This window comes from Oryctolagus cuniculus, chromosome 6 (genome assembly GCF_964237555.1).
Source record: "Oryctolagus cuniculus chromosome 6, mOryCun1.1, whole genome shotgun sequence".
NCBI classification, from domain to species: Eukaryota; Metazoa; Chordata; class Mammalia; order Lagomorpha; family Leporidae; genus Oryctolagus; species Oryctolagus cuniculus.
The window spans coordinates 71860984-71881706 of record NC_091437.1 but is presented as its reverse complement, the minus strand read 5'-3'; the positions used below and the strand labels follow the sequence as shown (position 1 = coordinate 71881706).

Genomic DNA, 20723 nt, shown 5'->3' with positions numbered 1-20723 from the left:
GGAACCCAGGTATTCCATATGTGATACAGGCTCTCAAGCAGAGTCTTAATCCCTGCACCACATGCTTGCTTCTTATTGTTGATTTAAAATCAAAGTTAAGTATGTGGGAAAAAAACCAACAAACTTTTGATAAGCACTTAAAAAGAAGGGAGCTAATGGGGTTCAGAGATGGACAAAGAGCCACCATCTCTGAGTAATGCCCAGTGTAGGGGCAGAGGCCACGAAGGGCTCTATGTAAAGGGGCTGACCCGACCTGGGGCTGTGGTGGTAAGAAAGGGGCATGGGTGTCAGCACACTTTCCTCCTGCCATCTAGGAGTAAATGATGGGGTACCACTCAATGGTTTTAGATCCTTGATCAAATATAAGTTGGCTGTAGATGTTTGGGTTGATTTCTGGTGTTTCAATTCTGTTCCATTGGTCTATCCATCTGTTTCTGTACCAGTACCATGCTGTTTTAATTACAACTGCCCTGTAGTATGTCCTGAAATCTGGTATTGTGATGCCTCCGGCTTTGTTTTTGTTGTACAAGATTGCTTTAGCTATTCGAGGTCTCTTGTGCCTCCATATAAATTTCAGCACCATTTTTTCCAGATCTGAGAAGGTCTTCGGTATCTTGATTGGTATTGCATTGAATCTGTAAATTGCTTTTGGGAGAATGGACATTTTGATGATATTGATTCTTCCAATCCATGAGCATGGAAGATTTTTCCATTTCTTGGTATCCTCTTCTATTTCTTTCTTTAAGGTTTTGTAATTTTCATCGTAGAGATCTTTAACGTCTTTGGTTAAGTTTATTCCAAGGTATTTGATTGTTTTTGTAGCTATTGTGAATGGGATTGATCTTAGAAGTTCTTCCTCAGCCATGGCATTGTCTGTGTATACAAAGGCTGTTGATTTTTGTGCATTGATTTTATACCCTGCTACTTTGCCAAACTCTTCTATGAGTTCCAATAGTCTCTTAGTAGAGTTCTTTGGGTCCCCTAAATACAGAATCATGTCATCTGCAAAGAGGGATAGTTTGAGTTCTTCCTTCCCAATTTGTATCCCTTTAATTTCTTTTTCTTGCCTAATAGCTCTGGCTAGAACCTCCAGAACTATATTGAATAGCAGTGGTGAGAGTGGGCATCCCTGTCTGGTTCCAGATCTCAGTGGAAATGCTTCCAACTTTTCCCCATTCAATAGGATGTTGGCTGTGGGTTTTTCATAGATTGCTTTGATTGTATTGAGGAATGTTCCTTCCAAACCCAGTTTGCTTAGAGTTTTCATCATGAACGGGTGTTGTATTTTATCAAACAATGGAAATAGATGAAGGTTCTGGTTAAATTTTTGTTTCAAAAATGTAAGCTTTGGGGCAGAGTAGAGGCTTGGAACAGAGAGCTTTTAGGGAGTCTCCTTACATCTGGTGGGAGCCCATGCTCTAAATCAATGATAATCACCTGTTAGAGCGAGACTAAAAGTGGTTCTCTTGGGATTCTGCTTGGCTAATATCTTCTTTGTTTCTACGCTGGTAACATTTTTTTTTAAAAAGATTTACTTGTTTATTTGAAAGTCAGAGTTACACAGAGAGGCAGAGAGAGAGAGAGAGAGAGAGAGAGAGAGAGAGATCACTGGTCCACTCCCCAGTTGGCTGCAAAGGCTGGAGCTGCGCTGATCTGAAGCCAGAAGCCAGGAGCTTCTTTTGGGTCTCCCATGAGGGTGCAGGGGCCCAGGGACTTGGGCCATCTTCTACTGCTTTCCCAGGCCATAGCAGAGAGCTGGATCAGAAGTGGAGCACCCAGGTCTCAAACTGGCACCCATATGGGATGTCGGCACTGCAAGCAGCGGCTTTATCCGCTATGCCACAGGGCTGGACCCACGCTGGTAACATTTTTAAAACGTTGTAACTGAAATGGGAAAGCAATGTAAAATTCAAATTTCTCATTATCTTGGGAAACCTAGCTCTGGTGGCACTAGGTCAACACCTATGGAACTCGCAGAGCCCATAGCAGCTGGCTCATCTCAGGGCTTTTCCCTCTACTCTTGATCCCAAGTCCCTCATAGCTGTGCTCTTCTTCAGTTCTGGCCTCTGCCATAAAGGGGCCATGCATTAAAAGAAACACTTTGACCCATGGCCAGCATCCTATTGAATGGGGAAAAGTTGGAAGCATTCCCACTGAGAGCTTGTACCAGACATGGATGCCCACACTCATAATTGTTATCCAATATAGTCCTTGAAGTTTTAGCTATAGCCATCAGGCAAGAACAAGAAATCAAAGGGATACAAATTGGGAAGGAGGAAGTCATACTATTCCTACTTGCAGATGACATGATTTTATATATAGGGAATCCAAAACACTCCAAGAGACTATTGGAACTCATAGAAGAGTTTGGTAAAGTAGCAGGATATAAAATCAATACACAAAAATCAACAGCCTTTGCATATACAGACAATGCCACGGCTGAGAAAGAACTTCTAAGATCAATCCCTTCAGAACAGCTAAAGAAAAAATCAAATGTTTTGGAATAAATTTAACCAAGGATGTCAAAGATCTCTATGATGAGAATTATAAAACATTAAAGAAATAGAAGAAGACACAAAAAATGGAAAAATATTCCATGTTCATGGATTGGAAGAATAAATATCATAAAAATGTCCATTCTTCTGAAAACAATTTACAGATTCAATGCGATACCAATCAAAATACCAAAGACATTCTTCTCAGATCTAGAAAAAAACGATGTTGAAATTCATGTGGAAACACAGGAGACCTCGAACAGCTAAACCAATCTTATACAACAAAAACGAAGCCGGAGGCATCACGATACCAGATTTCAAGGCATACTATAGGGCGATTATAATCAAAACAGTCTGGTACTGGTACAAAAACAGAGGAGTTGACCAATGGAACAGAACAGAAATGCCAGAAATCAATCCAAGCATCTATAACCAACTTATATGTGACCATGGAGCTAAAACAATCCTTGGAGCAAGGACAATCAACAAATGGTGCTGGGAAAGCTGGATTCCACATGCAGAAGTATGAAGCAAGACCCCTACCTACACCTTATACAAAAATCCACTCAAAATGAATTAAAGATATAAATCTACAACCTGATGCTATCAAATTATTAGAGAACATTGGGGAAACTCTGCAAAATATTGGCACAGGCAAAGACTTCTTGGAAAAGACCCTAGAGGCATAGGTAGTCAAAGCCAAAATTAACAAATAGGATTACATCAAATTGAGAAGTTTCTGTACTGCAAATGAAACACTCAGAAAAGTGAAAAGGCAACTTTAACAGAATGGGAAAATTTATTTGCAAACCACGCTACTAATAAAGGATTAATAACTAGAATATATAAAGAGATCAAGAAACTCTGGGGCCAGTGCTGTGACACAGCAGGTTACCGCCCTGGCCTGAAGCGCTGGCACCCCATATGGGTGCTGGTTCTAGTTCCGGCTGCTCCTCTTCCAATCCAGCTCTCTGCTGTGGCCTGGGAAAGCAGTAGGAGATGGCCCAAGTCCTTGGGCCCCTGTACCTGCGTGGGAGACCTGGAAGAAGCTCCTGGCTCCTGGCTTTGGATCAGTGCAGCTCTGGCCATTGTGGACAATTGGGGGATAAACCATCAGATGGAAGACTCTCTCTCTCTCTCTCTCTCTCTCTCTCTGCCTCTCCTCTCTCTGTAACACTGACTTTTGAATAAATACATAAAATCTTTGAAAAAGAAAATAAACTCCACAACAAAAAAGCAAATAACCCAGGTAAGAGAAGGGCAAAGGACTTAGACATTTTTCAAAAGAGGAAATCCAAATGGCCAATAGGCACATGAAAAAACGTTCAGGATCACTAGCCATCAGGGAAATGCAAATCAAAACCACAATGAGGTTTTACCTCACCCCAGTTAGAATGGCTTTCATACAAAAATTAAACAAATGCTGGCCAAGACATGGGGACAAAGGTACCATAATCCACTGTTGGTGGTAATATAAACTGCTAAAGCCACTACAGAAGATAGTATGGAAATACCTCAAAAATCTGAATATAGACTTACCATGTGACCCAGCCATCCCACTACTAGGAATTTATCCAAGGGAAATGAAATCAGTAAATAAGAGTTATCTGTATCCCCAGGTATATTGCAGCTCAATTCACAATAGCTAAGACATGGAATCAACCTAAATGCCCATCAAGTGAAGACTGGATAAAGAAACTATGAGGTATGTACACTATGGAATACTACATTAACGGTAAATAAAAAATGAAATCTGTTCAATTGCAACAAAATGGATGAATCTGGAAAACATCATATTTAGGGAAATAAGCCAGTCCAAAAAGGACAAATATCATATGTTTTCCCTGACTTGTGAGAATTAATAGATCACCTAAAACAAAATCTGTAGAAATGAAATTGATACTTTGTTAAGAGATGACTTGACTGTCTTGACTGTCGAGGAACAGTTTTATTTTTTGTTTTTTCATTCATACTATTTGTTGAACTCTTAACTTGCAGTTAATCATACGTGTATAAAGTCAACTGAGGATGGATCTCAGTAAAAAATAAAAGTGGGAATAAGAGAAGGAGGAGGAAGTTTGTAACTGTAAATCTGTATCATTCTGCATACAGTCCTTTAGACTTACTTCTTTTTTTAAAACTTTTATTTAATAAATATAAATTTCCAAAGTAGAACTTTTGGATTATAGTGGCTTTTTTCCCCCCATAACCTCCCTCCGCCCACAATCATCCCATCTCCCACTCCCTCTCCCATCCCATTCACATCAAGATTCATTTTCAATTATATTTATATATAGAAGATCAATTTAGTATATACTAAGTAAGGATTTCAACAGTTTGTACCCACACAGAAGCACAAAGTATAAAGTACTGTTTGAGGACTAGTTTTACCTTGAATTCACATAGTACAACGCATTAAGGACAGAGATCCTACATGGGGAGCAGGTGTACAGTGACTCTGTTGTTGATTTAACAATTGACACTCTTATTGATGACATCAGTAATCACCCAAGGCTCTTGTCATGAGCTGCCAAGGCTATGGAAGCCTCTTGAGTTCACAAACTCTGATCTTATTTAGACAAGGCCATAGTCAAAAAGGTACTTCTTTCTTTGATGGCCTGGCCCCATTCTTTCTGCTTGCTGGGATCACTCACATTCCTTTTAGGTTGGTTGTTTTTTTTTTTTTTTTTTTTTTTTTTTTTTTTTTGCCACAGTGTCTGGCTTTCCATGCCTGAGAAACTCTCATGGGCTTTTTAGCCGGATCCAAATGCCTTAAGGGCTGATTCTGAGGCCAGAGTGCTGTTTAGGACATCTGCCATTCTATGAGTCTGCTGTGTATCCCGCTTCCCATGTTGGATTGCTCTCTCCTTTTTAATTCTGTCAGTTAGTATTAGCAGAAACTCAGACATACTTCTAAGGGTATAATTTAAAACTCGTCATAGGACCCCAAATTCCATTAAGCTGGTTGGTAAAAATGTCATCTTAAGTGCTAAATTGAACATATAGATAGGATTAAGTGTTAAAGTGATCATATAAATAGGATCAAGATTCTGGTAATAATAGTAGATATAATTAAAAAGGAGAGAACGTTCCAACATGGGAAGCAGACCACCCAGCAGACTCAGAATGACAATCACTCGAAGTAACACTCTGACCTTAGAACCAGCCCTTAAGGCTTCCTGGTCTGGCTGAAGAGTCCATGAGAGAATTTCAGGCATGGAAGCCAAGACAACTGTGGCAAAAGTGTTCTACATGAAGGATCAATGTGAGTGCTACCCCAGTGGAAAGAAGTGGCCATCAAAGAAGGTTATACTTCCCTCTAAAGGGAGGAGAGAACTTCCACTTTGCTTATCGCATTGTCTAAATACTGATGGAGTTTGTTGATTCTAAAGGCTTCCATAGCCTAGGCAGTGCATGTCAAGAGCCTCAGGTGGTCACTGATTTCATACATAAGAGTGTTAATTGTTAAATTAACAACAGGAGTCACTGTGCACTAACTCTCTATGCAGGTCCTCTGTCCTCAATGAATTATACAATGAGAGTTAACTGTAAAACTAGTTCTCAAAGTTTTTTTTTTTCTGTGTGTGTGTGCAAATTGTTGAAATCTTTACTTAGTATAGAGTTGGTCTTCTATGTACAAAGTTAATTGAAAATGAATCTTAATGGAGAATGGGACTGGGGAGAGGGAGGAGGAGATGGGTTGAGAGTGTGGGTAGGAGGGTGGGTATGGTGGGAAGAATAATTATATTTCTAAAGTTGTACTTATGAAAATTGTATTCCTTAAAAAATTAACTAATTAATTAATTAACAATGACAAAGAAACACTTTGAGAGAGAGACAAGAGAGCACAGTGGTATGTGATGGATGAGGGACAGGGAGAGCCTACCCTGGCCTATGGTTTCTAATGAGGTGGGTACACAGAGAAAATACAGAGTGGCATCAGGGCTAGAGATGGGCCTCACTTCAGAGAAGGGAAGTTGTCGGGGTGAGGAGTCATGGTGCAGGCAAGGACTAAGCTGATTGGCAAAGACCAAACTGCTCCGTGGAGGATATGACTCAAAACAGAGTGACGGAGGCAACAGAAGCATGGAGGGGCTGAGGCCCCTGCCCTTCTACTGCCACTGACAAGCTGAGGAAGCTCTCTGAGTCGAGATTCCTTTTATAAGACAAGGTGCTATTCCCCAGGTCTTTTCAATTACTTCAGTCCAAAGAAAGTTAGATGTATCTGTCCAGGAAGCTACAATTCAAGCACCACTACCAAGTTCACGGAGGAAACACTGCACTGTCTTTAGTGAGCTCTGAGACATTGGGAGCTAGCAGTCAGCCATGACAAGGGGCTAGGAGACTTCACATTTTAAAGTACGTGATGGATTCGTGTTCATAGAATCAAACTTCTACTTTGGGAAGCAGACCCATTACATACTCTGTGTTGTCACACCACAGAGTACCCACTGGGTAGGGTAAATAAACATCCAACTGCTCTCCCTATGCCTTGGGATGCAGGTGACTTTCCATAGCCCACACAGCACTGACCACTGCTGGTGGGCACCCTGTGACTTGAGGGAGAGGGACTGCTATTTTTAGGAGTGATTAACTCAGATAAATGCTTACATCAGCAAAGAGAAAATGTCACACAGGGAGGAAGTAGGATGTTAGTGGTTAGAGTAAGAGCATTCATCCCAAGACAGAGCTTACCAGTCAAAAGTTCTTAAAATAACCTGTAAAACAAATCCCACTTATTTGAGATCAATATTCCTCTCATACCTACAACACAGACCTCATCCAAATGATCCCCTATTTCATGGCTGGAAGCCCGTGGCTCAGGGAGCACCAGGGCCTGAAAAGGCTCTGTTTTGGGCTCATGGAAATGCGCTGTAGAGAAGCTTGTGCCCTCAGATCTGCACACCCAGCTAAGGGCCTCCACCTCTCCTGTGCTCAAAACCTTAGCTTCCTTATTTTACCAGGCACATTCACGCTGTCACAGATGTAGTTGCTCCACAGGAAAGTGAGTCCTCTCTAACTGCCTGCCATGTCCAAGCCCTGAGGCAGGGCGTCTGCATCTTCAGAAGCCTCTTCAGTGAAGGGCTCCTAGGGAAGGGCTTGAGAGCCAAGCCAGGGCCCATCTCCTACGTGAGCCTGGCACTTGCAAAGCAGTGACTGGGCCTAATGGCGTCAACCTCATGGGTCAGCCCTGATCAGAGCAAAGCAATAAACGTTAAAATACTGTGTCCACAGTTTGTTCCTTCCTGGGTGGCTGCCCTGCACCCTCCTTCTGGGAACAAGGCAGCAGTCAGAAAGCAGCTCCAGCAGAATTGGCCGTGGCTTCCCTGGAAGGAGCTATTTGCAGGGCCTGGGCTCTGGCATTTTTGAGCCAAGAGGGTGAGTCCTAGACCACGTTGGAAGAACCCACTGAAATCTGTGCCAAATGAAACCACATTCCACAACGCATTCCCAGCAACACGAAACAATACAGATAAGAGGTTCGTTGTTCACTTCTAGTCATGACATTTTGGAAGTATGAGAGTCCATTATAGAGTTAACATTCGTCTTTAAGAGTGTTATTTCCTCTTCTCTTACCAGCTTAATGTCACATCATGCCAGTTGGAGAATATTTCAAAATTATAAAAATGCATGTTGTTCATTGATAAAAGCAACAGAACAAAGCCCAAGGCATAAGGACAACAAAACCGAGGATCTTTACAGAATGGGAGAATAAGTAAATTCCTCTTTTAAGTTTTCAGAGCCCTCCCCCACTTCTCAAACCCCGCACTTCCCACTGAATGGTGCAGGCCGTCCTTAGAGGAAGAAGAGAAGGAGGAGGAGGAGGGTTCGGCCTCAGGCCGGGCCTGTGCCGGGTGACGCCTGCCTAGCAGGCCACCGAGAATTCCCGGAATCCTTCTAGGTCACTGTCAATCCCAGCAGCCCCTGAAGATCAACAAGGATCTTCCTCACCGCTTTCTAAACTCTTCTTACAGCTCAGTTAGGGGAAGACAGAAATAAAAGGAAAGGCGTGCCGACGAGCCGGTGAAGGGGTCTAGGGGCGCGCGTGGACCAGGGGCGAGACCAGCCGAGGGCGCCTCCGGGGCGAGTGGGCGGGGCCGCCGCTGCAGCCGCCGGGAAACCAGAGACAGCAGGACATTGTGTTCTTCTCCTCAAAAACAACCAGCCTCGGCCTCCCAAAGTAAACAGTTAATCCTGTTGTTTATCTTTTTAACATGACGAGAAGTTAACAGCACAGTTTCTACTGCACAGAAATGTGTTTTTCGTTCACTTAAGAATTGTATTTTCTCCTCGCTGAAATGTGACATGTAAACTTTCTAATATCAGCGAACAGGAAGAAATAACAATCTCTCTTTGCTGAAAGTGATTCGACTTGGAAAAAGTCTGAGAAAGATCTTTTCTACACTCCACATCCTTTTTATTTTTGGAAAATAGCGCATGACTGAAATGAACAACAGCAAGCCACCCGTGCGCAGCAAGTTTGGTCTGTAAGGAAGGCACAAATAAAACAGCTGACACAATCAGTGCCAGCTTGGACTTTGATTTTGGTTATTGCCCAGGAAGATAAGATGCTTTATAACCTGATAGAAGTTTACCTGTGGAACAGGTTTGTCAAAGACAGTTACCTCATGCCTAATTATTAATTGAAATTTCTATTGAGATAATTGTAGAGAAACGTGTAGTTGTAAGAGACAATCCAGAGAGATCCAGCTCAGCCCAATCACAACAAGGCATCACAAAGTGGATACTGATATTGCTACAACCTGTTACTCTAACTCATATTTCACCAAGTTTACTTGTATGTGTGCACATTTAGCTGTATCCTTCACAGGTTTTAGCACCTGTGTAGGAACCTGTATTCACCACCACAGGTAAGATATTGAGCACAGGAGGCATCCCATATGGCTGCTCCACCTCCTATCCAGCACTCTGCTATGGTCTGGGAAATTTGTGGCAGATGGTCCAAGCAAGTCGTTGGGCCCCTGCATCCCCGTGGGAGACCCAGAAGAAGCTCCTGGCTCCTGGTTTCACATCAGCCCAACTCCAGCCATTGCAGCATTTGAGGAGTGAAAGCAGATGGAGGACCTGTCTCTCTCTCTCTCGCTCTCTCTCTCTGCCTCTCTGTAACTCTGCCTTAAAAATAATAAATCAACCTTTAAGAAAAAGAGTGGAAGATACTGAGCATAAGGATCTCTCAAGTTACCCTTTTATAATCTCTTTCCACCTCCCCTCCCTCCATCCCTAACATCTGGAAATCACTAATCTGTCTATCTAAAATCTTGCCACTTCAAAAATATTATAAAAATGTAATTGTCCAGTGTATACTCTTCGTGATTGGATTTTCTTCCCTTAGGACAATTCCCTGTGAATAATAAAAGCTATTATGCTTTTTATTTTTATAATAGCTTTACTGAGATATAACATACCATAAAATTGACCTCTTTTTAGTGTGGCAAAATACACATAAAATTTACCATTTTAATAACTTTAAAGTATACAACAGTGGCATGAAGTACATTTGCAATGTTCTGCAACCATCAGTACTGTCTAGTTCCTTAATGTATGCTTTCATCCCCCAAAAGGAAACTTCACTCCATTAAGCAACCATTGCCATTCTTCCCTCCTCAAAATTAATCTACTTTCTGCCTCTGCAAATTTGCCTATTATAGATAGGTCACACAAATGGAATCACAGAATATGTGGCTTTTGTGCCTGGCTTCTTTTCACGTAGCATAATGTTTTTTAATTTATGGTATTGTAGCATACATTATTTTTTCATTTCATTCCTTTTTGTTATTGAATAATATTCCATTACATGGCTCTGTCATATTTATTTCTCTATCAGCTGATGGGCAGGGGATTATTTCCATTTTTTTCATGTATGAATAATGCTGTTATGAACATCTTTTTAGAAGTTACATGAACATGCTTGTGTGTATATCTATGGAGTGGAAATGTTGACTTATTTGGTAATTCTGTTTAACTTTTTGAGGAACTGCCAGATTGTTTTTCAAAGTGGCTGCACCATTTTACATTCTTACCAGCAGTATATGAGGGTTTTAGCTTCTTCACAGTCTCATCAACTTCTATTACTAAAAATTTAAAAAAATTTTTACATTGCCATACAAATGGGTGTGGTTTTGATTTGAATTTCCCTAAAGACTAGTGATGTTGTACTTAATGGTCATTTTTTTTTTTCATTTTCATATCATCTTTGGAGAAATGTCTATTCAAACCTTTTGATTACTTTTTTTATTTAGGCTTTTTTATTGTTGAGTTGTAAGTGTTCTTTATATATCCTGGATAGTGATTTGCAAAAAAGTTTTCCCATTCTGTGGATTGTCTTTTCATTTCTACACCAGTTTTTTGAAGCACAAAGGTTTTTAATTTGATGAAGTCCCATTAATATATTTTTCTTCTGTTTATGCTTTTGGTGTCAAGTCCAAGAAACTATAGCCTGATACATAAGGTTATGAAGATATAGTACTAGTTTTCTTCTGAGAATTTTAGCTCTTAGATTTTTATTTATTTGAAAGGCAGATTGGGGAGGAGGTGAGAAAAGAGATATCAGTCTTCCATCTGCTGTTTTTTTTCCCCAAATGGCCACAATGGTTGGGGCTAAGCCAGGCCAAAGCTAGGAAAGCCAGGAACTCCATCCTGGTCTCTGATGTGGGCAGCAGGGGCCCACGTACTTGAGCCTCTTTTTGCTGCCTTCCTAGACACATTAGCAGGAAACTGGATTGGAACTAGAGCAGCCAGGACCCCAAAAGGCCTTCTGATATGGCATGCCACAGTCCCAAGTAGTGGTTTAAACACTTGTGCTACAATGCCAACCCGGGGTTCTTACATTAGGTCCATGATCCATTTTGACTTAATTTTCGTGTATGGTATGAGGCAAGGGACCTACTTTATTGTTTTGTAGTAGATAACCCAGTTGTCCCACAATCATTTGCTGCAATAACTATTCTTTCTCCATTGAACTGACACCCTTGTCAAAAATCAAATGACTCATAATGCAAGGTATTATATCTTTTAAAGAACATATGCCACAAATATATAAAAAATAATGTCTTATGTACAGATCTTTTTCTTTCTTTTTAGCTTGGAAGTTTGTTGAGAGCAGGAACCATATTTATTATTCCCAAAGCACCAATCAGAGCCCTTAGATTTATGCTTTACAGATGCTGATATGTGCTGGTTGTACCAAGTTGAATTATTTATTCACCCTTTGTAGAGAAAGAAGGCATAAGACATGGTTCCTTCTCTTGGAGACAATTAAAATTATCTACACAGACAGTTCATAAAGTGGGACCTATATCTCACTACGGAGTATAGAAGTAGAAAGGGAAGTATTCTTGTCTTAGTTAAGTTCTACATTAGGATAAGACTAATGAAAGAAATGAGGGAGGGAGAAGGAAGTTTAGTGCTTAAAATGTGCTCATGAGAGTATTTAAGGCATGGAAAGCCAAGACACTCTGGCAAAAAGATCTCTGTGAGTGAGATCCCAGTGGAAAGAACAGGTCTTCAAAGAGGGAGGTGCCTTTCTCTGAAGGGAGGAGAGAACCTCCACTTTGACTATGACCGTGTCTAAACAAGATAAGAGTCGGAGAACTCAAGGGGCTTCCATAGCCTTGGAAACTCATGACTGGTGCATAGGGAGATTACTGATGCCATAAACAGGAGTGTCAATTTGTAAAGTCAACAACAGGAGTCACTGTGCACTTACTCCTCATGTAGGATCTCTGTCCTTAATGTGCTGTACACTGAGGCTTAATGCTATAACGAGTACTCAAACAGTATATTTCACTTTGTGTTTCTATGGGGGTGCAAACGATTGAAATCTTTACTTAATGTACACTAAACTGATCTTCTGTAAAAAAAAAAAAAAAAAAAGAAATTATCAATTCCCAACTTGACTCTCACTGGGATCAAACATGACAATAGGTCTGATCTGATTTCATCATCATTTAAAAAAAATCATCTATTATTTTTCACTTTATGTTTCTGTGTGGGAGCAAACTGTTGAAATCCTTACTTAAGGTATACTAAGCTGATCTTCTGTATATTAAGATAATCGAAAATGAATCTTGATGTGAATGGAAGGGGAGAGGGAGTGAGAAAGGGGAGGGTTGTGGGTGGGAGGGACGGTATGGGGGGGGGAAGCCATTGTAACCCATGAGTCGTACTTTGGAAATTTATATTCATTAAATAAAAGATAAAAAAAATAAAATAAAATGTGCTCATGAAATTAGCAGCCCTGGGCAGACTGGGGTATATTTTTTCTCATTTATTACCATTGCACTCCTCAGTGCAGGGTCATTTGGTATTCCCACTTCCTCATGCCGACTTGTCACTGAAACCTGAAGGGTGAAAAGTAACTGGGTGCAGAGTAAGGAACAAGGCGCCAATTAGCCATAGGTAAGTTACAGTACCTTGTGGCTTCCTCTTGACCACCAAACAGTAAGTTGGCCTAAACCAGAGGAACCACAGACTTCCTAAGCCAGGTCCTGTAAGGATGTGAAGCCCAGACACCCTAAGGCCCACTGCATGAGTGGATTCATGCCCTTCCTGTGCAACTAGAATAGCACTGGTTGTGTGCACTTATGGGAGAACCAAGACCATGGTCACTCAGGCCATCTTCAGGGTTCTGTAGCTTTAATACAGGAGCCAGCCAAGTGTCTAAACGAGCTGAGTTAGGTGGGGTAAGTTGCACTGCTGTAGTGGGCCTGTTGGCACAACAGGGAACACAGTGTTGACTCATTCTTAGATGATTTGCTTCTGAATCAGGGTTTCACGCTCTAAGCTACCTAACTGGCCTAGAAACCAGTCATGTCAAATGCAAGGATTTATAAATCATCTGTGTTTGGGAGGTACAAATATGTGTTCTGCCTGTTCTGACCCACTAACTAAAAACAAACTACCAAGGCAAAATGCAGATGCAGAAGGCTTTATTCTTTTTTAATCATCAGTGGTAGATTTAAAAATTCTGCAATCCTAAGAGTTCCTGTACTAGGAACAATATCAGTGATAGAAATTAACTTGTTTTAATATATTTTACAAAGAAGTAATTTCAATTTCAAAGACTAAACCACTCTGAGTTTACTGTACTTCAGAGAGTAGACAAGTGGCCACTTTCAGAAGAAAGGTCCATTTCCTCCTTGAGGGAAGGAGGTTCTCAGGTAGGAATTCACTCTAGCTGGTTCCCCTCAGGCTCTAGGATGCCTACAGGCCCAGCCAACTTCCCTCTGGCTTCCTATTCAGCCTGGTTTTCCCACCTGGCCTCCAGTCTCTGTTCTGCATTGATCACCATCCTGCTTGCCTCTGCCTGTCGTGTACACACCAGCTCTTTTGGAAGGCAGCCTGGTGTGCTCTGGGAGCTCAGCACAGGCTCCTGTTAACTGCTGGCCTGTGCCACCCTCTCTTTACTGCCAATCTGCTGGAAAGTGTGGGTCTCACTTTTTTTCCATGGACTTACCTCTATTCATGTTTGTGACAATTAAAAATTATTTTAAACAAGCCCAAATGTACTAAAAAGTTCTAAACACGTTATTCTCCCAAATACTCTGTATAGTTCCTACAAATAAGGACTTTCTCCAACATAACTGATCTGCAACCATTAAGGAGGGGAAATAAACACTGACATTCCTTCCCCTAATCCTGACACTTCATTCAAGCTTGACCCAGTGTCCCAGTCCTGTCCTCCATAGCAAGAGGAGATAATTCAGAATCTTGCCTGGCTTTTAGATGTCATGTCACTGTGATCCCCTGCAAACTGCAATGCTTCCTTGGTTTTTCCTTCATTTTCATGACCCTAACATTTTTGAAGGATGCAGGCCAGTTATTGTGTAGGATACAGACTCAATTTGGGCTTTCTGATGCACTCTTGTGATGTAATTCAGTTGATGCAGACTGGTAAGAATAGCACAGAAGGGATGCTGTGCACCTCCAATTACATTCTGAGAGCTGGCGCACTGATTTGATTTGTCCCATTATTGAAGAGATTCACTTGTATTAGTTGATTAAGATGCTGCTTGCCAGACTCCAAAAAAGGCAAGTTACTCTTTTTCCTTTTGAAATTGAAAAATACTGTGTGGGAAAAACTGTGGAACCATGTAACTTCCTTTTCTTTATCAAATTTTCAGTTCATTCTTTTCTTATTTCATTGTAAACTCACAAATTCTTACTGAATGGGTTATAATCCATAATGACAATTTATTTTCATGCTCAAACTGCCCCAGATGTGCCTAGTGGGAGCCCCTTGCAAGCCAGCACCTGTGCTCTTTTGATTCTTTTTGACGCTCCCTCATTCTTAGAGAATATACTTAACTTTCTGAAATGAGATGCTCAAGGCTCATCTTGTATTTTCTCTCATCTTTACCAGGAACCAGCCATTTTGCCAAGGAATCCTAGCTTCCTTTAGATATACAGAAGCTAATATCTGGTGCTAAATAAACTCATTGCTAAGGATTATCACTCCCCTCAGAGACCTTGTGATAGGGCTGTATGTCACACCAGCCTCTCATACACAGTGACACACATTTACTTCTGGTTCTCTACCCATCCATCTTGAACACTTTGAGTTTACACTATGTCTAATTCTGTTTCAGTACGGCAGGGTCCATTCACAACCCCTCACACTCAACATGTCTAAATGAAATGTCCTATCTTCCCGGCTCTCTCCAGCTGTTCTCCCCCAGTGAGTTTCCTTTTTCAGTTAAAGTAGCCACTAGTCTTCTTGTTTCACAAACCTTAGACTATTTCTAGACTCTCCTCTTCCTCCTGCTTCCACATCTAATCATTCATATTTATTAACAAAGTCTGGAAGGATATATAAGAGATTATGTCAGGGGGTATGTCTGTGAAGGGTATGTGGGAACTAGAAGAATGGAGGGCCAGAAGGGTAGAGATGAACTTCTCACCGTATATCTCTATGCCTTTAAATGTTGAATTTTATGTATTACCTTATTCAGAAAAATCAAAGGATGTTTATACAGTTATTGCTCTTGGGATTTTAAAACATCACATGTATTTTGGATAGCAGTAAAGAATACACAAGGATACTTCAAAAAGTTTGTGAAAAAACAGAATTATAAATTTATTTGGGTACAAAAAATTTTTCAATAACATGCGTAGTTTTTTCATCATACATATTCTCCAAGAACTTTCTGAGCCTCATATAGCAAAAATGAAACATTTATGTGCCCAGTAGTCCCTAGAATGGCTCACTTTTCTCCGTTGATTTGAAATATATGTATTATTTACTAAATTCCTGTATGTATCTGGTAATCTCTGTTCCACTGGTCTACTATATTAAAAGGGAAACTACTTTCATTAAAATTTAACTTTAAAAATGACTTTCAATTAATTTTTTATTGCCATTAGCTAGATGTTACCTATCTTCTGGTGTTTTTGTGTAGAACACAGAAGACAGTTCCTGCCCAGGCATGGTGACCTCTGCACTACTGCAGTCTCATCTCCAGCTAGACTTCCTCAGCTCAGTGTCTCACGGGTACCTTCATCTCATCAAGGCCATCCTAGAACTGGGCTCCAACTGCCAACCTCTCCCAGTGACTGCCACTCCAAGTCCAATAAATCTCACAGTTGTCTTGGAGTCCTCTCTTCTTATAATTCCATATCCAATCTTTAGCACATACCATAAACATTATTCTTAAAATAGACTCCAAATCTCTGTTTCCCACCACTTACCCCAGCACTCTGGTGTAGGTCACCAGTCTGACCTGTCTGGATTCCTGAAATAGCCTAATTTGCTTCCTCATCCCACTATTGTACCTCCACATTCCATCTGACCTAGAGCAGTCACACCCATCTTTTCAAAATACAGATCAGATCCCAACCATTTCATGCCAAAACCTTGAAGGGTTCTCATTGTTCTGGGCTGCATGCCTGTTCTTTGCACTAATCTTCTGTTGTGGCTCCTATGTTCATGAAATCCCATGTACACAAACCTCCCTTTTGTTCTCCAAACACACCAAGTCCATCCTTTTCTTTACAATCATTGATCCTTTTGCCTGAGAAGTGTGTCTCTCAGAACTCTACATGACTGACTCCACTGCACCATTCAGGTCTTACCTCAATGGTCTCCTTCCTGGACCTCCCATCTCTACCCTTTCCAAGGTTACCTTGACACTCCTACCCCAGGCTACTCTGTATCACAGCACTATACTATTTCTCATAATAGTAGAAAATTTAAAAAAAATCTTATTTATTTGAAAGGGAGAGAGATTGATTATCCATCCACTGGCTCATTCTTCACATGCCTGCCAAGAGCCAGGAACTCAATACAGATATCCACATGGGTAGCAAGGACCCAAATATTTGAGCCATCACTTGCTGCCTCCAAGGGTGCACATTAGTAGGAAGTTGGAATTGGGAGTGGAGCTGGGACGTGAACCTACATACTCCAATACGAAATGCAGATGTCCCAAGTGGTGTCTTAACTGCTGAAAAGCAATTTTTTTTGAGAACTTAATACTTACTACATGTCAGGCCCTGCTGTTAGTGCCTTATGAGTTTTATTGTATTAATATCTGCATTACATAAGAGAGTATCAAAATTCTCATCCACTTTACAGATGAGAAAAGTGAGGCATAAAGCAGTTAGATTATTTTTCTAACATCACATAAACACAAACCAACGGAAATTATGTTGTTTACTTTAGTTGCTGGTCTCTGCCCCACTAGAAGGAAACTTCTCCAGGGCTGGCTCTTATCTGTTTTATTCATTGCTCTACACTGTAAGCACAGAACACAACTGTGTACTTTATAATTTCTTTATGCCTCATAAGGACTCAGTGCATGGAAGGGAACATGACCATCCTCATCATCAGAGGAACACTATGACACAGCAGGACAGTGCAGACACCAGGGAGGGGAGTTGCCGATTTTAGCTTCCATTCGGATTTTTTTTTTTTTTTTTGACAGGCAGAGTGGACAGTGAGAGAGAGAGACAGAGAGAAAGGTCTTCCTTTGCCGTTAGTTCACCCTCCAATGGCCGCCGCAGCCGGCGCGCTGTGGCCGGCGCACTGCGCTGATCCAGTGGCAGGAGCCAGGTACTTATCCTGGTCTCCCATGAGATGCAGGGCCCAAGGACTTGGGCCATCTTCCACTGCACTCCCTGGCCACAGCAGAGAGCTGGCCTGGAAGAGGGGCAACCGGGACAGAATCCGGCACCCCGACCGGGATTAGAACCCAGTGTGCCGGCGCCACAAGGCGGAGGATTAGCCTAGTGAGCCGCGGCGCTGGCCTCCATTCGGATTTGTATGTGCTGGGCTGTCCTTCCTGCTCCTACTTGCCACTGTGCAAGATAAAAGAATGGCCGGGGAAGTACAGTGGAGTCTATAATCCCCAGGTTCTTCTTCACAGGTAGCCTCCACAGGATGAGAGTTGCCCCACAGGGGCTGGATATGATCTGGATTCACTGCTAAGGATCAACCACCAACACTCTGTCCTGAAGGCAGCTAGGACAGACTGAGGGTGGAGCCCACAGGTTCCAGAAATGTGAACACCACACCCTAAGCCTCTGTTGACACTGTGCTTAGTGTTTAAACATGGTAATTAAAAAATCGTCCACTTGTCACTAACTATGAGGAATGACCTCCGAAAGTTTACATACTTGAACAAAACATGGCATGGAAAAAAACCAACCTTCAGTAAATCGAAAGGGTGTTATGTATTGTGCTACAAGATCCGGATACTGTACAGCTAAACTTCTGTGTCACTGGGGCTGGAAGGAAAGTCTTCCTATTTTGAAAAATATTGCTCATATGAAACTTATTAAAAATTATTTTTTATTTATTTGAAAGGCAGAGCAACTGAGAGAGGGAGAGGGAGAAGGACACTTGTTCACGTCCTAGCTGCTCCTCTTCCAATGTAGCTATCTGCTATGGCCTGGGAAAGTAGTAGAGGATGGCCCAAGTGCTTGGGCCCCTGCACCTGCATGGGAGACCCAGAAGCAGCTCCTGGCTCCTGATTGGCCCACCTCTGGCTGTTGAGGCCATTTGGGGAATGAACCAGCGGATGGAAGACCTTTCCCTCTGTCTCTCCCTTTCTCTGTAACTCTATCTCTAAAATAAACAAGTTCTTAAAAAAAATCCATTCTAAGACCTTTATAATTCCCCAAATGTGCAATATCTGTACATTTTCCCCACCTTCCACCAAACTGCATTTTCAATGAGCATTTTGTGTGCAGAGTCATATGACCTGTTTTTTCAATTTTTACCAAAGTTTCCTCTTTTATTAATGGTCTTTTATATATATATAAATATATATATATATATATATATATAAAAGAAAAACATTAACACTTTATAAGTCACTGTTTATAATGGGACCCAGAGAACACCAGGAGACTGCCTTGCCCTGTCACTCCTGAGCTGCAGATATAGGTTAACTCACTGGTCTCATACAGCAAGCACAAGTCAAGTTCTTATCCCAACAAAGTCACAGCTACCCAAACACTCTGCCCACCTTTAGGGCCTTCTCAGCTAAGTCCATGAATACGAATCCTTGCAGCTAGGGCTATCCTCCAGCAGATGCACTGAGACTACTCAGGTTAGGGGCCACAAGAGAGCTGTGGTTTCACACAGGCTGCTAATGCTTGCCCCCAGCCACCATAGCCACATTGGATGCTATCTCCCTGAAGTTCTGACTTTCTTACCTCTACTCTACCTGCTAGCAAGTATTCCATTTCAGTTCATCACTGCGCATGCATCATATAGAGAATCTGTGATCTGTGATCTCCTCACTCTCTCTTACATATGCTGATTTACAAAGGGCTGTGACAGCTGGGCTTGCGTGCTGAACAGCTGCCAAGTCCCAGTTTTTCATTTGAGCAAACCTCTCTTGTGGGCACATCCTCATCCCCTTAGCAGCTGAATGCACAAAAGCAGCTGCCAACCATGTGTAGCATCCACTCCTATTTATCTCAGTACCACTACCTTTTACTTATACATTGCAAGAACCATGAAGCCCTTAGTATTATTACTGTTAAGCATTTATTATTAATAAGCCAATCATTTTTAAGGCTGGTGCCACGGCTCACTGGGCTAATCCTCCACCTGTGGCGCCAGCACCCCAGGGTTCTAGTCCCGGTCGGGGCGCCGGATTCTGTCCGGTTGCCCATCTTTCAGTTCAGCTCTCTGCTGTGGCCCGGGAGTGCGGTGGAGGACGGCCCAAGTCCTTGGGCCCTGCACCCACATGGGAGACCAGGGAAGCACCTGGCTCCTGGCTTCGGATCAGTGCAGTGCGCCAGCTGCAGCGCACCGGCTGCAGTAGCCATTGGAGGGTGAACCAACGGCAAAGGAAGACCTTTCTCTCTGTCTCTCTCTCTCACTGTCCACTCTGCCTGTCAAAAAATTATTTATCTGAGATGTAGGGTTACAGACAGAGAGAGGGAGAGACAGAGAGAAAGGTCTTCCATCTTCTGTTTACTCCCCAAAGGCCACAATGGCCGCAGCTGGTTTGATCTGAAGCCAGGAGCCAGGAGCCAGGAGCCAGGAGCCAGGAGCCAAAAGCCAGGAGAGTTCTGAGTGTCCCATGTGGGTACAGGGGCCCAAGACTTAGGCCATCTTCTTCTTCTTCTTCTTCTTCTTTTTTTTACAGGCAGAGTGGACAGTGAGAGAGAGAGAGAAAGGTCTTCCTTTTGCCGTTGGTTCACCCTCCAATGGCCGCCGCAGCCGGCGCGCTGTGGCCGGCGCACCGCGCTGATCCAAAGGCAGGAGCCAGGTGCTTCTCCTGGTCTCCTGTGGGGTGCAGGGCCCAAGCACTTGGGCCATCCTCCACTGCACTCCGGGTCATAGCAGAGAGCTGGCCTGGAAGAGGGGCAACCGGGACAGAATCCGGTGCCCCGACCGGGACTAGAACCCAGTGTGCCAGCGCCGCTAGGTGGAGGATTAGCCTATTGAGCCGCGGCGCTGGCCTGGGCCATCTTCTACTGCTTTCCCAGGCCATCAGCAGAGAGCTGGATAGGAAGAGGAGAAGCCAAGACATGAACTGGTGTTCATATGGAATGCTGGCACCTCAGGTGCGGCTTAGCCCAGTATACCACAGTGCTGGCCCCCCATCATCTTTTTATTTTTTTTAACAATAGTTTTTACTTATAAAGGTGAACAAATTTCATGTTTCATAAATACAGATTTAGGAGCATAGTGATAGTTATTAAGCACGTATTTGCAATAGTCATACTTTTTAAAAATATGTCATCTATAGT

General features: G+C 42.3%; 1 protein-coding gene and 1 long non-coding RNA gene across 12 annotated transcripts in view; one reads left to right on the top strand and one right to left on the bottom strand.

The window, feature by feature from the left end:
• LOC108176496 (uncharacterized) overlaps window positions 1-8208 on the top strand; it is an 86124-nt gene extending 77916 nt beyond the window's left edge. The window contains exons 3-4 of the long non-coding RNA XR_007919030.2: window positions 4115-4200; window positions 8076-8208. This is a non-coding gene — a long non-coding RNA (uncharacterized lncRNA). The remainder of the gene's footprint in view (window positions 1-4114; window positions 4201-8075) is intronic.
• SPIDR (scaffold protein involved in DNA repair) overlaps window positions 1-20723 on the bottom strand; it is a 469038-nt gene that overhangs the window by 93332 nt on the left and 354983 nt on the right. The gene's annotated exons all lie outside the window — the stretch shown is intronic.